At 33.7% G+C, this 14,208-nt stretch overlaps 1 pseudogene; it reads left to right on the forward strand.

Annotated features, from left to right (window-relative positions):
- Window positions 1–999: 999 nt before the first annotated feature.
- The window catches only part of LOC122147780, a 158,857-nt pseudogene continuing 145,648 nt past the window's right edge, over window positions 1,000–14,208 (forward strand).

Raw genomic sequence — 14,208 nt, forward strand, 5'->3', positions numbered from 1 at the left:
AACTGTTTAAAATGTTAATTTTTTTCATTTTTGGTTTATTTATTAATTTTTTAATATTTTTTGAGCCTTGTAGGTAAAATTTATAATGCTAGAGTATAATAAATTAGTAAGTAGACCTACTAAATAATTTGAATGAACAACAAGCTTAATATGTAATTATTTTGTAGAATCACCTGCAAAAAAGTAAAAAAAAAAAAAAGTCAGCTCCACCAAAGAAAGTGAAAAGCAGGATGCTCAGGATGTCATTTGCATTTTGCTAACTTAAGATGACTGACGGGTTAATGCAATGGAATGCAACAAAATGATTGCACTCATAAATCACTACAAATACTCATACACAGATGGATGAGTAACGGTGTGATTTATGGGTGGGCAGCTGGACAACTGCAATGACATCAATGTATTTATGTACTTATATGCTTGTTTTTACTCTTCTTTTAAAAAGCTTTCTACGTTTATTGTGTCTGGGTCTATATTTCAAATCTGTTTTTGTCTTAATATTCCATAATGGTGTTGTGGAGCTAATGAAAAAACTTCATCAGAGGTTTAAATATCACCTCTGATATTGGGTTGTGTTGAGGCTGCTCAGCTTCGCTCATGAACATAGGGGGCGCTGTGTGTGTGTGGAAACACTGTGATGCGATAGAGAAAGGCTTAATTCACACACACACACACACACACACACACACACACACACACACACACACACACACACACACACACACACACACACACACACACACACACAAAACAACAACACATACTGCCCAATATATTAATTTTGTTTAAATAAAAGCACAAAAATGTAGGGTAAATATTGTAAATCCATTCTAAGAATTTGTTTTTAATAAAGCTTTACTCACCTTGGAGTTATTATGAGCAACAAAGATAGATAGATAGATAGATAGATAATATTTCGCGCAGTTTGAACGAAACATACACTTTGTGTTGTTAGCTATGTTAGTTGTAGAATTGCATAGACTACTTTGTGCGCTCGCTTGTGTGCGTGTGTACGCGCACGCGCGCGTGTTTACTCCCTCCAGATTCTCCGCATCTCATGATCCTGCGAGCGTCTCTAGGTGATTTGGCGCCGCCAGTCTGAAGCAGGTGTTCAACATGGCGATCTCGGGACTCGGATCTCACTATATTTCACTCTTTCTCTACGTGGTTTTCGCAACGTTTCTGCATAAAGGTAAGACAAGCGGTGTATGTATGAAAGCTTATGTTTAGTATCGAAGCGAGAGCGGTGTGTAAACAACATATGTAACACTTGCGCACGTCCCCGATGCTCTGCACTCGCAGAATGTGCACTACTCTCAAAGCTCTCATAGTTTATCTGCAACAGTCTTCATGATAAAACCGGTCGTGTGATGAGTTCTTCGGCACGTTTGACTGTTCTGAATTGTATTTCTTGTTGTTTAGCTGGAGAAAAGTACTGTCCATATACAGTACAGTACCTTAGTGCTGCTGATGAGAGGGACACGAGTCCGTATCTCTCAGCCAGAAGTCAGTATTACATGCTGGTGATCTGATAACGGTTAAATGACTAAAAGATAGTCTTTATGTATATGTAATGCACATGTTGAACTCAAATTTTACACATTGAACGCGCGCATTGCAGAATAACGACACAATTGCATTGACTTTATGGAGTGACATTGCGCGCACTTGTCTAATGTATCTCGAAACATATAGGCTACCAGTCATCTTCAGTTCTCTCTGAGACCTTATACTGGTATTGTCATTTTATAGAGTCGTTTAATGTGGGGTTTGTGTTCTTAAAAAACTGTTTTCAGCTTAATTTTGTAGTTTTCCTGGCTTAGCCTATATGGGAAACGCTCCTCTGTTAGATGGAGCATGCTGTTAGAATCGATTATGGAAAGCTGTTTTAACATTTATAGCTTTATGCTAGCTAATATGTACTTTTATGTTGTTAGTAGGCTACTTATTTCAGGTACGTACTAATATAATTTTCCACTGCTATCTTTTAGTGGCACAACTATTCATTGGATACTAGACTAGTCACTATCCCAGTAGTAGCTATAGATTTCATAATTATTGAGTTTTCTTGGGATCCGGTTCAGATATCAACAATCTACTTGACTTGTAGGTTTAGTTAGCACTTGTTGTAGTTTTACTGTTAACTATTCATTATGTAGCTACCAGTTACTTCTTAGTTAGATAAATGGTAGTTATCCAAACAGTTGCTAGCATGTATTCCAGTTTGACTTGCATTTATTAGATACTAGTATCTATTCACAAATACTAATTAAACACTATTTCTTACCTATTTAAAATTGCCTTTTTTACTTGTCAAGGTCAGAATGTATAGTCCAACTAGTTAACTACTGAAATACACACTTTAGTAATAAATAGATCATATCCATTAATTGTTTGACTAAAAACTAGAATAGATACTAGCTAAACTATTACTATACTAGCTATTTGAATAGCTGAAGGTAACTTATAAAGAATTATTAGTGCTTGACGAATAGTTAGTTGTAAAGCTGGTTGAAAGTGGAAATAGTATTGGAAAATGAAGTTTATATCTGAACCACAGGTATTCCCAAGTTGTCATTATCAGGAAAGGGATTAGCGGCAAAGGAACGAGTACTAGTGAAAATTACATTTACATTACATTTATGCATTTATTAGATGTGTTTATCCTAAGTGACTTACAGAGGAGGAGAAACAATGCAAATTTGTCAAAAAGAGCCAACGACATTCGTAATACATAATGCAAGGTTTATTAGATAAATTGATTAGGAAGCAAGAAGAGGAGAAATGCAAAGCATTTACAAAGATACTGTCACCATTGGATTACTTGCTAGTAATAATCAAAAATACTATTCTAAATGTTCAAATGGCCTGCCGCAATAGCTTTTTCTGCCTCCCATCCATCAACAGGTTTTCTGCAAGATATTGGCTTTTTATTCCGTGTTCTGGGAATGAAATTGCAGTATTCTGTAAGAATTGAGTTTTTTTTTTTATTTATTATTATTTATTTTTTTATGATTATTTCGTGTGTTACCCATTCATTCACTGTTAAAACCCCGTCTGTAATAGACATTTGTGGATGGTGCTGCTTGTATTAACAACAGAGGCTTTTCTGTGTGTGAAATACTTTTGTCTGGGGGCAAGAGGTATATATAGGTTTTCCTTTAGGAGACTTCAAAGCCACTTGTCTTCCTGCAAGTGCTCTTGAATCCTCATATAACCACCTTGAATAGTGTGTAATGCAAGACATGATATTTTCTCACTGGATTTTCTTATCCTTCCATCCATTCCATACATACTTAGGTAGTTGAAAGATTAAATACTTTGGGGAAGTTGATTTGCCCTGCACTGTAGCATGTTAAAATACATTATTTAATTATTTAAATTATTTAAATGATATGCATGTTTTTGCTACTACTTGCAGCTATTTTGAGCAAATATTTATTGAGCAACAACTTGGAATTTTTAAATTTAAAATATTGCCTTTTAAACTTAAAGTAGAATTTTGCTTTGCATTCATATAACTTTTAATCCTGAAAAAAAAAAAAAAACGCTTATGGTCTGTATCACATACATGCTAGAAAGCAGCAAGTCATCATCGTTGCAGGCAGACTGTGGTTAACAGAGTGAGCTGACAGGAGAACTGCTTTGGCTTGAGAGGAAATATATATTCTCTTAGAAGAAATAATAGAGATAATAATAATTCTGATACGGGACAATTCTCACTGCGAAACAATAATTTTGTAATGAGATGGGATATTCATGTAAATTGCTTCATGTCAAGTGTAATTTTCAGTCTGCGTGACTCACAGGTGTAGTTTCCATCAGTGCGAGGAGCTCGAATTGTAAATATAAGAATCACACTGCAGCTTTTGCATAATTCACGATGCCCCGTGATGAATGTTATGGAAGATGAATGGTCTGACACTTCCCACAACAATCAGCACTAATTTAAAACCCTCTAAAATCAAATGAGAAACCTTGTAAAACATACCTGCATAGAAAAGACTTAAGAGAAAAAAATGCTCATATACAGTATGACACTCATATATGGCAGAGTAGATGCTTTTAAAGTCATTTGTTGGGGAATTTCTGCACGTTTCTGCTGAGATTGTCACGTATTCGTTTCTCAAAATGGCCTGAAATTCTAGCAAACTGTTGATAGGCAGTGAATTAAAATGTTTACCCTTGCTGCATTAACTTTCTAAGATCGTTTGTTGGAACAATTTTCTTTTCTATTTAAAGCGAAGAATTTATAGCTCATTAGATTTACATTATCCCTGCTTAATAAGCCTTGTGCTGATTGCTAAATAATGCACAGCAATACATTATGCTTCTACCAGATGCTAAAGTTGCCGAGCTGGAAATGTGAGATAACTTACCATAGAAGTGAAGATTTTAATGATATGCCGTGAGAAAAAGATGTTGCCCAGAAAAATTATTTAAAAAAATTTATCAATATTTTCTTCTTTTACAATGTCATTAAGGAACTTGAATCAGAATAACTGCATCTCGCATCAAAGGAGTCTTTTTAAGATTAAGTTCAAAGCAGACTTTAAAGTTATATAATTTTGAAAGCTCAACAATTCTACTTCATTTTGTGTTCGTGTATTTCAGCAAATATGCAGACCATATTTGAATACGAGTCCACAATCTGTTAGTTGACTCCATTGGGGTTATTACATATTGCTCATCCAGTTATGTAACTTCACAACAGAAGCCTCTCTAGTGAGTCAACACACAAGTACAGGGGATGATGTGAAGCACTACGAAGACCTCTCCTGTCTTAGTTTTCTGTTTATACCTCCGTATTACTAAACATCAGAGCTGAAGTATCCTCTTGTCGGTGCTAGTCTGTGAGGAAAATGATGCTTGAAGCCGATAGACTATTGCTTCTGTAGGACAGATACCAGTTGAGCACTATGCAGCAGCACACAGTCAATTAGTGGTAAAAGATTGAAGGAAGCCCCAGTGGAGAGAGAATGCTTCATTCATGACACTGCTGGAGTAATGAGAGTGGAATATGATGAGGGGAGGGGGTTCCTGTCTTCTGTGATAAATATTGTCATTGTTCTCATTCTGCCCTGTCTTTCATGGACCGAGCTCATTGTCTGTTCTAGTTGGCAGAATTGTTTTGGCACTGACCATAAAAAAATATATAAAAAAAATATCAAATTGTGTTGTTTTTCAGGGCACAAAGTGCACAGCTTGCTTGGTTTATCAGCCTCTGAAGAGCTGCAGAAATCTATGTAGCGTTGCAACGCTGCTGACACAATTGACTGATTATAAACTGTGCTTGTCATACTGGGATGGATTTTGAATTATGGCACCTTTCAAATGTCAGTATTTTGTTTCCAATGTCTCTATTATTATAATATAATATAATAAAATGTAATATAATATTTGTATATTTTTATCACTACAATTTATATTTTATATTTGACTTACCATATTGTACTCACACACACACACACACACACACACACACACACACACACACACACACACACACACACACACACACACACACACACACACACACACACAGAAATTAAATATATATACTTTACAGACTACAGTATTATAAAGGAAACATTGGAAACAAACACTATACACTGTATATACTGTAGCTGCTACTATAAACAGTATCTTTATTCTAATATAATATAATATATATTTTGTATATATTTATTATTATTATTACATTTTACTATTTAAATGAAATTATTTGATTTGTTATATTGTACTGATAATGTATAAAATAATGAATAAATAATATATTGTAAAAAACCTATTAAAACATATTCCAGTTTGTTCCTTTGATGCTTCGATAGGTATGTTTAGAGTCTGTTTACAGCTTGTGTGTTTGCGATAGAGTCGTGAAACATATTTTTATACGTGTGTTGTGATGGCCTACTTCATCTCACCATGCTTTGAGAGTTGTTGTGAAAAATGTTCAGAAACATATGAATGGTGACATGCCCCGAAAGCTCAACGAGATGTGACCCACTTACAAACAGAGCTGCTGATGGAACCTATAAGGTCTCAGCATCATCTCCAGAGACCCCTGCCTTTACTCACTCCATGTTTTTTGTTCTCATGAATGCTAGAGATTGTGGCTTTTCTTCCTCTTTTTCCCTTTAAGCAGAAATTGATCACAATCTCAGTAATTAAATACTTTGAGAGACAGTATTTTGTATATGAAATACTTCAAATACTTAATCAAGAAGGTCATTTTATTCTCAGATAATACAATATCATTCTTCACTAGTGTTAATAGTACTTCCAGCTATTGCCTTTCACAGTTTTTGACTAAATGCAGGTGAATAATATGACATACTGTTGGATCCATAGGCAGAGTCATAAAGGGATAGTTCACTCAAAAATGAAAATTCTGTCATTTATTGCTAACCATTGTGTCGTTCCACTCCTTAAAGACCTTTGTTCATCTTTGGAACACAGATTAAGATATTTTTCATGAAAATTCTTACATAAAGCCCCTTAAAAATGTAATTTTGTCCATAGAAACAAGTAGCTAACTTAAGCTAGCAAGCTAATGTCTCTTGTCAGCTAGTAAGCAAAGTTCTAGAGCAGTACAGCTTTTCCTACTGTCCTATAATAACATTGTAAGCAATATCTGATAGTATATATTTTAGTACATACCAGGTTGCACTGAGCACCAAAACAGCTTCTTTCAAGTTGTAAATTATATATTTTTTTGTGCAAACAAAGCACTCATGTCGCTTAAAAAAATTGAGGTTAAACCAGTAGAGTCACATGGAGTTCTTTAACGATGTCTTTCCTACCGTTCTGGGCTTTGAATGTGTGAAGTTGTATTGCTGCCTATGGAGGGGCAGAAATCTCTCAGATTTCAACAAAAATATCCTCATTTGTGATCGGAAGATGAATGAAGATCTTACAGGTGTGAAACGACATGAGCGTTGCTAGCTAAAGTTAGCTTGTTTCTATGGACAAAATGAAAATTTTAAAGGGGCTTTATGAAAGAATTTTCAAGTATTAATCATTTTTTTTTATTGCCAATGTGTGAAAAGAATGTAACGAAACTTACAAATCCAAGGGAAACTTTGTATTACCCAAATTGATTAGATATGTTTTACATGTCCAAGCAAAAACTGTAAATGCATTTGCTAAATGCATTTAGACTTACGGGTAGGACACTTGGGATTGCATTTTCATCTTGCTACTGCGAGATAATTGTAGCAAAATGCAGAGTGAATTTCAGAATGCATTCTGAGCCAAAGGTGCAGCAAAGTGGTTGCAAAAAAGTTGATTTAAATGTCTTTTATTTTGATTAAATGCATTGACACTTACACTTAAGACATTTGAATTGCATTTTCATTAAATACCCCGCAATAATGTAGTTAAGTCAATGTGGATTTGAAAATGCATTCCGAGCTGATCACGCCCCCGACCTGTCAATCATTATATCAAGGCGGGGCTCAGCATAAGACGCACAATAGGTCAATATTCACCATTAACCAAACGCTTTTCACCTGCCTCAACTTCTTCACTCCGTTTGATGCACATAAGCAAACAGACAGTGCAGTTCTACACTTTTTACACTCGGTGTGCTATTTCTTTTCTAACTGATCCGACTTAAACCACCTAAAATCTCATAGACTTTCATTGAGGGTGTGAAAACTTTTATACAGTGAGACTTACAGTGTTTTTAAGCTGTCTGCTTTTTAGGTTTTTTTTTTTTTTTTTTTAGTAACTTGTTAATCATGGTAACACCATGCTAGTAACATGCTAATCATGCTAGAAACATGCTAGCAACATGATAGTAACTTGTTAATCATGATAGAAACATGCTAGCAACATGCAAGTAACATGCTAGTAACACGCTAATCATGCTAGCAACATGCTATTAACATGCGAATCATGCTAGAAACATGCTAGCAACATACTAGTGACTTGCTAATCATGCTAGTAATGTGCTATTAACATGCTCATCATGTTAGCAACTTGCTGGTGGATTAGCATAGAAACATTAGAAACATGCTAGTAACTTGTTAATCATGCTAGAAACATTCTAGCAACATGCTATTAACATGCTAATTATGCTAGAATCATTATAACAACATGCTAGTAACATGCTAACCATGATAGCAACATGCTAGTTACATGCTAATCATGTTAGAAACATGCTGGCATTATGGTAGCAAAATTCTCATAATGCTAGAATCAGGCTAGCAACATGTTAACAACATGCTAGTAGCATGCTAGTCATGCTAAAAACATGTTAGCAAACATGCTAGTCATGCTAGAAACAGCCAGGCAACCACCCCAGGTACCCTATCAATATGTTTTATGTCTATTTTTCTGATAGACTGTATTTCCTTGAAAACATTCAAACTTTAATTTTTAAAACTATTTTAACTTTCAAATTACTTCAAACTGAAATCTTTCACACTGCAAGCTTTTAAAATTTTTGAGCCAACTTAAAGTTTGTTTACAAACTTTACTCATCTAGTTGTATTTTCAAATTATAAATTACTTGTATTTTAATTGAAATACATTTATCACACCAGTATTTTGTATTTTGATGAGCAAATTCGTAACAAAATACTTTTTGATGTATTTGTACCCATCTCTGATCTCAGTGTTTTTAATATTTAAACTGGCGAGGTGTGAGCTAGTTAGAAACCACAGTGACATCGTGAATGCAGTCTCGACTGCTGATCGCGTCCCTGTCAATCAGTTGAGACGTAGAGAGGGACTTCAGCTGTCTGAGAAAGAGAGAGTGACCAATCAATAGAACGTGCGTACAGATGGCATCTCAGAGGGGAGGTGCTATTCAGTTGAGCTGCTAAATACTAAAGAATGTCAGGACACTGGATACTCGCAGTGGTTGATCTCATCACCTCGAGCAAAACAAGGTTTTGGGACAGCAACATCTGTCTGCACAGTCATGCTTGCATCCGCTTGTGCTATATTGGGATCATTGCTGTAAAATGAGTGCCATTGATTTGCGCTGTTAAAGGTGGTTCGTGTAAAAGAAATTGACCTGTATATACTTGTTTAATACACATAGACAACTACAAGTGAGCCAGTTGTTGAGCACCCTGATAAAATCCAACATTGTGGCTCTGCGACGTTTTCAAAAACAATTGTTTACATATCCTGGCACAACCAGTGAGTTTGGCTGACCAATGGCAGACTGGAGTGTGTTCAGGAATTGTTTTTTGCAAATCTGTTTGGTGTTGCTAGCAGTGTTATTTTAGTATTATTTATATACTCTTACAGTTTTTTATTAATATTTTATTAAAATATTTTGATAGCAGAAGCTCATTACAAAATTACATAAAATTTAAATATAAAAAAAGTATTTAATAATAATAAAAAGCAATTCAAAATGTATATAAAAATATTTTGAAATTAAAATTTTTTATTAATATTTTGAAATTTTTATTTTTTAATTTTATTTCATTATTTTTATATATTATTTAATTTGTCCCTTTGGAATTATAAGGTTCTATCTGACATTTTTGTCTAAATTAAGTTACTCACAGTCGAATGGAATGCAAAAATTTGAAGCTCAATATCTCAAACTACTCAGAATGCAGATAGAACCTTATAATTCCAAGGAGACGAATTGTTAGTAATTACAGTATGTTATGAGCATTTGTTATTTATTTATTTTAAATATATTGTTAGGTTTCATTTATTATTTCAGTTGTAGACTTCATTTATTGTAATTTTAGTTCTTCTATTTAAACTTAAATTTCTTTGACATAGTCATCTCAGATTACAGATCACCTTTAATTTTAATATGGAAACATAAATTTTCTGTAAAGATGCTTTGAAATGCTTTGAAATTGAGTTGAAAGATGTAAACTTATTTCAGGGAGTTGCCAATGCAGTTTTAAGTCATTTTCGTTTTTTCATCTAATATTTATATTTTATTTTATTTTTCAATTAACAAAAGTGTTTGTGATACTTTTAGTTTTAGGTAACAATAATAACAATAATACAAAAATATTTTTAATTGTAATTTTTTTCAACTTTTTACATATTGATGTAGACACGTATCAACACTTAAGTCTTTGTTTTGCAAATCTAAGTGCCTAACAAAAATTTTTTATTCATTAATTTTACTTTATTTTTTATTTTTTGCCAAGAAGCCTCAATGGTGCATAAAAACGAAGAATTTAAAAGGTTTAACTTTGCTCAAAAGCTCTATTGAGACACACTATCTTAGTTGCTGTTGTACAATAGGACTTTAATTGATCTTTTGTCACTGTTGAGTCACGACAATGCACCCTGAGCAGTCATATTAATTCAGCCGAATCAGCCATCTATTGATCGCCGGTCCAAAGGTAGAAAGGTGTCCGTGTAATGAAGCCCCCTTTGTGGTTGATTGAGGGAAGGCACAGTATCACATGTGTCAGACTGAATCTCCATATTGGTCCTTAGAATAGGATGATGTTTTTTTTTCCTTCAATCAGCTTTGCCTGTTGCACAGGTGTTTGTTAGGAATGACGTGTTATTAATGTCACCTCAAAGCATTAAGAGCAAAGCTGAAACCTTGTGCTTGCGGTAGCTATTAAAGCTTGTATATGAGGTGAGAGCCTGTTTCATCCATTTAAACAGACGTTAACATGATGTAGCATGTCTCTGTGAAGGTCTCTGAACAATATTCTAGCTCTTTTCACAGGGACGGGCTAATGCAAGAGAACCATTCAGATAATAAAACCTGCAACGTGTTGTAGATCAATGGCTCTCAGATGGTTCCATTTCATAAACTAGATTTTTACATTATACTAGGGATGTAGCAGTATAAAAAAATTCTTATCATGATTATAGTGACCAAAATTATCACGGTTATCAGTATTATCACGGTATTGTTAAAATGTGCTGGATATGTTCAAAAAGTACTGACACATAAATCACTTCATTATCGTTTTATATTTAGAAATCAACAAACGACAAATAAAATGACTTTTTGTTTGCATAATCACTAAAAACAATAACATTACCAATGATGTTTGGATTTTAAATGACAACTTGACTGACAGCAGTTTAATAGCATGTTCAAATATCTAATGTAAATGTTCATAAAAAGCTTTGAAAAAGTTTAATAAAAAGGTAAACCTCACATTTCAGCCTTTAAATAAAGAAAAGATATGTCATAATGATAATTGATTAATAAATGATCATATGTATTTTATCTGCTCCATAAATAATTCTAGATAACTTGTCTGAATTGTTTAAATGTGTAGAATCCACATAAGCTTATTTTTCATCAACAGGTCAAAATTTACAGCAGGGCATGCACATTTGGTCTGTTTTTGGCCAGACAGAAACTGCACACAGGCTGAATGTAAATGTAAGTCTCTGTAAATCTACTGTACTCTCTGACAGCAGGTGTCGCTTATGGAAAAGCTGAATTAGAGCTGTTTCCCGTAACCTCCGTGGGCAAAGCAGTATTGCAATTAAGAACACTTCCGTTAGGTTTTACATGGAGTGAAGATGAAAACAAAATGCCATCAAATTGTTTCTGAAGACAGTCAGAACCATCAGAGGAACATTCATATAATTAACTCATTCATATATTCATTTGTATGACTCCCTTAGCACTCTTTTAAAACCTCCCTGCTACTCTGCCCTGTTTTCACTCAAAATGAAACTACTCTGCATGCTGTGTGCACGTGAGACTGTTACTTAAAACTGTGCTTTATGCTGGCCAGTATTTATTCATCGCGAGTTATTCAAATGGCGGTAATCTAATACGGTTTTAATGATATTTAAAAGATAAAACGGTAATACTAACTGTGGGGAATTTTATCATGATTTATCATCAAACCGGTAATCGTTACATCCGTACATTATACAAATGATTCAGTGCAGAGCAGAATTGTTTATCATTCATAAATGTCCTTAAACCAAATTAAATTAATAAAAAATATCCTCAGAATAACTAAGGATAAACTAAAATTAAACCCATAAATAACAAACATTGACTGAAATAGAATACAAAAAAACTTCTAAAAAAAAAAAATATATATATATGTGTGTGTGTGTGTGTGTGTGTGTGTGTGTGTGTGTGTGTGTGTGCAAAAAAAAATATTAATTCATTCAAAATATTAATAAAAACTGTAATGGTATCTCAGTGACATAAGGTGATGTACCTTTTTTTTATTTTTATTTCTTATTTTTAATAAAAGTATAGCTTTGACATCAACAAAAAAGTTTTCTTATCTTTCATTTATTTATTTATTTATTTACATTTCCCCCCTGCTTATCAGAATAGACATTAGTTGACAATCATTGTTGTAAGCCCACAGCCAGTGAAGCCTTTCCCTCATTTGATGATGTTAATAATAACACATATAATGAAAAATATGATGGCATCACTTAAATCAAGTTTACCTTCATATATTTCCCTTCTGATGAAAGTCTGTGATGGTTTCAGAGACTCAGATGGGATTGAGAAGATAAACATCAGGATCATAGCCATCATGTTTTAGCTTTGGCTCAAAATCTCTTCTTATTTTTTGTGTTTAGTCTGTACAATAGGAATGTGATCCCTCTCCTACACATCAGCTCAAAAGTTATTTTCTCATCTGGAGCTTTGATCACTTCACACAATAGCACCACTTGATTTTAGTGTATCAAGGCCTTTGATTTGTGTGATACATTTGTGTAATTCAAGGACAGGGATGATAAACAGCAATGTAGGTTTTCAGCAACAGCACAGTTTGAGTTAATTCGTAGTTTGGCTTTCAGATGTAGTCATCTTCTTCATGCAACATTTTCTTAGTAACTTGTAGCTTAGCTTGACTGTGGTGGAAATGCCTTGAATTATGATTCGATCGTAGGTTGATAAGCTTCAGTTTCAGAATAGCTTCCCCATCTGCTGTTTACATATACAGTAGGTGTCATAAACGTGGAGCTGAAGTTATAGATGTGGCAACTGGAAGACAAGCTTGAGAAATATCAGGAACTAAATGAGAAGCTAGAAAGAAAGTGACAAGCCAGAGCCAAAGTAGATCCACTGCTGATATGGACTCTTGGCGCTGTGCTGGAAAATGGTTTTAACACAAACCAGGATAAACTCAATATCGAAATCCAAGAGAGTGCAATCCTAAGAACATCTCTTAGTAGGATTGAGGGGAAAAGACCTGTTAAAGGAGGTTTTCTGGATTGTGTATTTTTTGTAGCATACACCTTTATATAAGTATATAGAGGCACTGTTGAATTCCTGATTATGATTTGATAGCATGTTAGTAATTTTCTGTAAATGCATGACTGAGAAAGAGCACAGAACAACGTACAGTGCATTTGTAGTGCATCATTTATTCAAAATAGAAATCTTTTGTAACAATGTACACTGCTTTTTTCTTTTTCTTTTTTTTTTTTTTTTAAAGAAGTTAATACTTTTATCCAGCAAAGATATGTTAAATTGATAAAAAGTGATATTAAAGAATTATATTGTAGCATATTAGAATGATTTTCCAGGATCATGTGGGCACAGAAGACTGCAGTGATGGCTGATGAAAAATTCAGCATTGCCACCACAGGAATAAATATTATTTTAAAGTATATTAAAATATAAAATGTTATTTTAAATTGCAATAATATTTCGCAATATTACTGATTTTACTGTATTATTGATCAGCGAAGATACTTCAAAAAAATCTAACTGATTCCAGACTTTTTAAATGATGTATATGTGTGTCATTTTCTAAGAAACATTTATCATATTTTATATATTTCTTTCAGAAAACAACCATGAAATGGTTTAAATGTCTCAAATACATAAATTTGTTATTAATTAATTTAAAAATGTTTTTAATAAAGCATGATGATTTCAACAGTTGGGAAAAGGCAATATTATCTGAGGCTGTTTCTGAGCAAGATACTTAATTGGTGGAATATGACAGTACTTCTACAAACCTGAAAGTTCTTATATATAAATATGTATTTATGGTAACTGTGGTGCTAGTGGAATAATTGTCTCTGGACAGTTATGCATTACCATTTTGAGTGAGAAATTTCCAATAATTCAGAGGTCGGTCATCAATTATTTCTAATATATGAAACACAGATGCTTGTAGAAGTAGGGTGTTCCCCCAATTAATTTAAATTAAGCAAAGAGTGCTACATTATGAATTGTTGATGTTGCTTAATGATACATAAATATTTGCTGAAGACATAAAGGTCTGTGTTGGGATAGAGATTCAGCAT

Source organism: Cyprinus carpio, chromosome A15 (genome assembly GCF_018340385.1).
Source record: "Cyprinus carpio isolate SPL01 chromosome A15, ASM1834038v1, whole genome shotgun sequence".
NCBI classification, from domain to species: domain Eukaryota; kingdom Metazoa; phylum Chordata; class Actinopteri; order Cypriniformes; family Cyprinidae; genus Cyprinus; species Cyprinus carpio.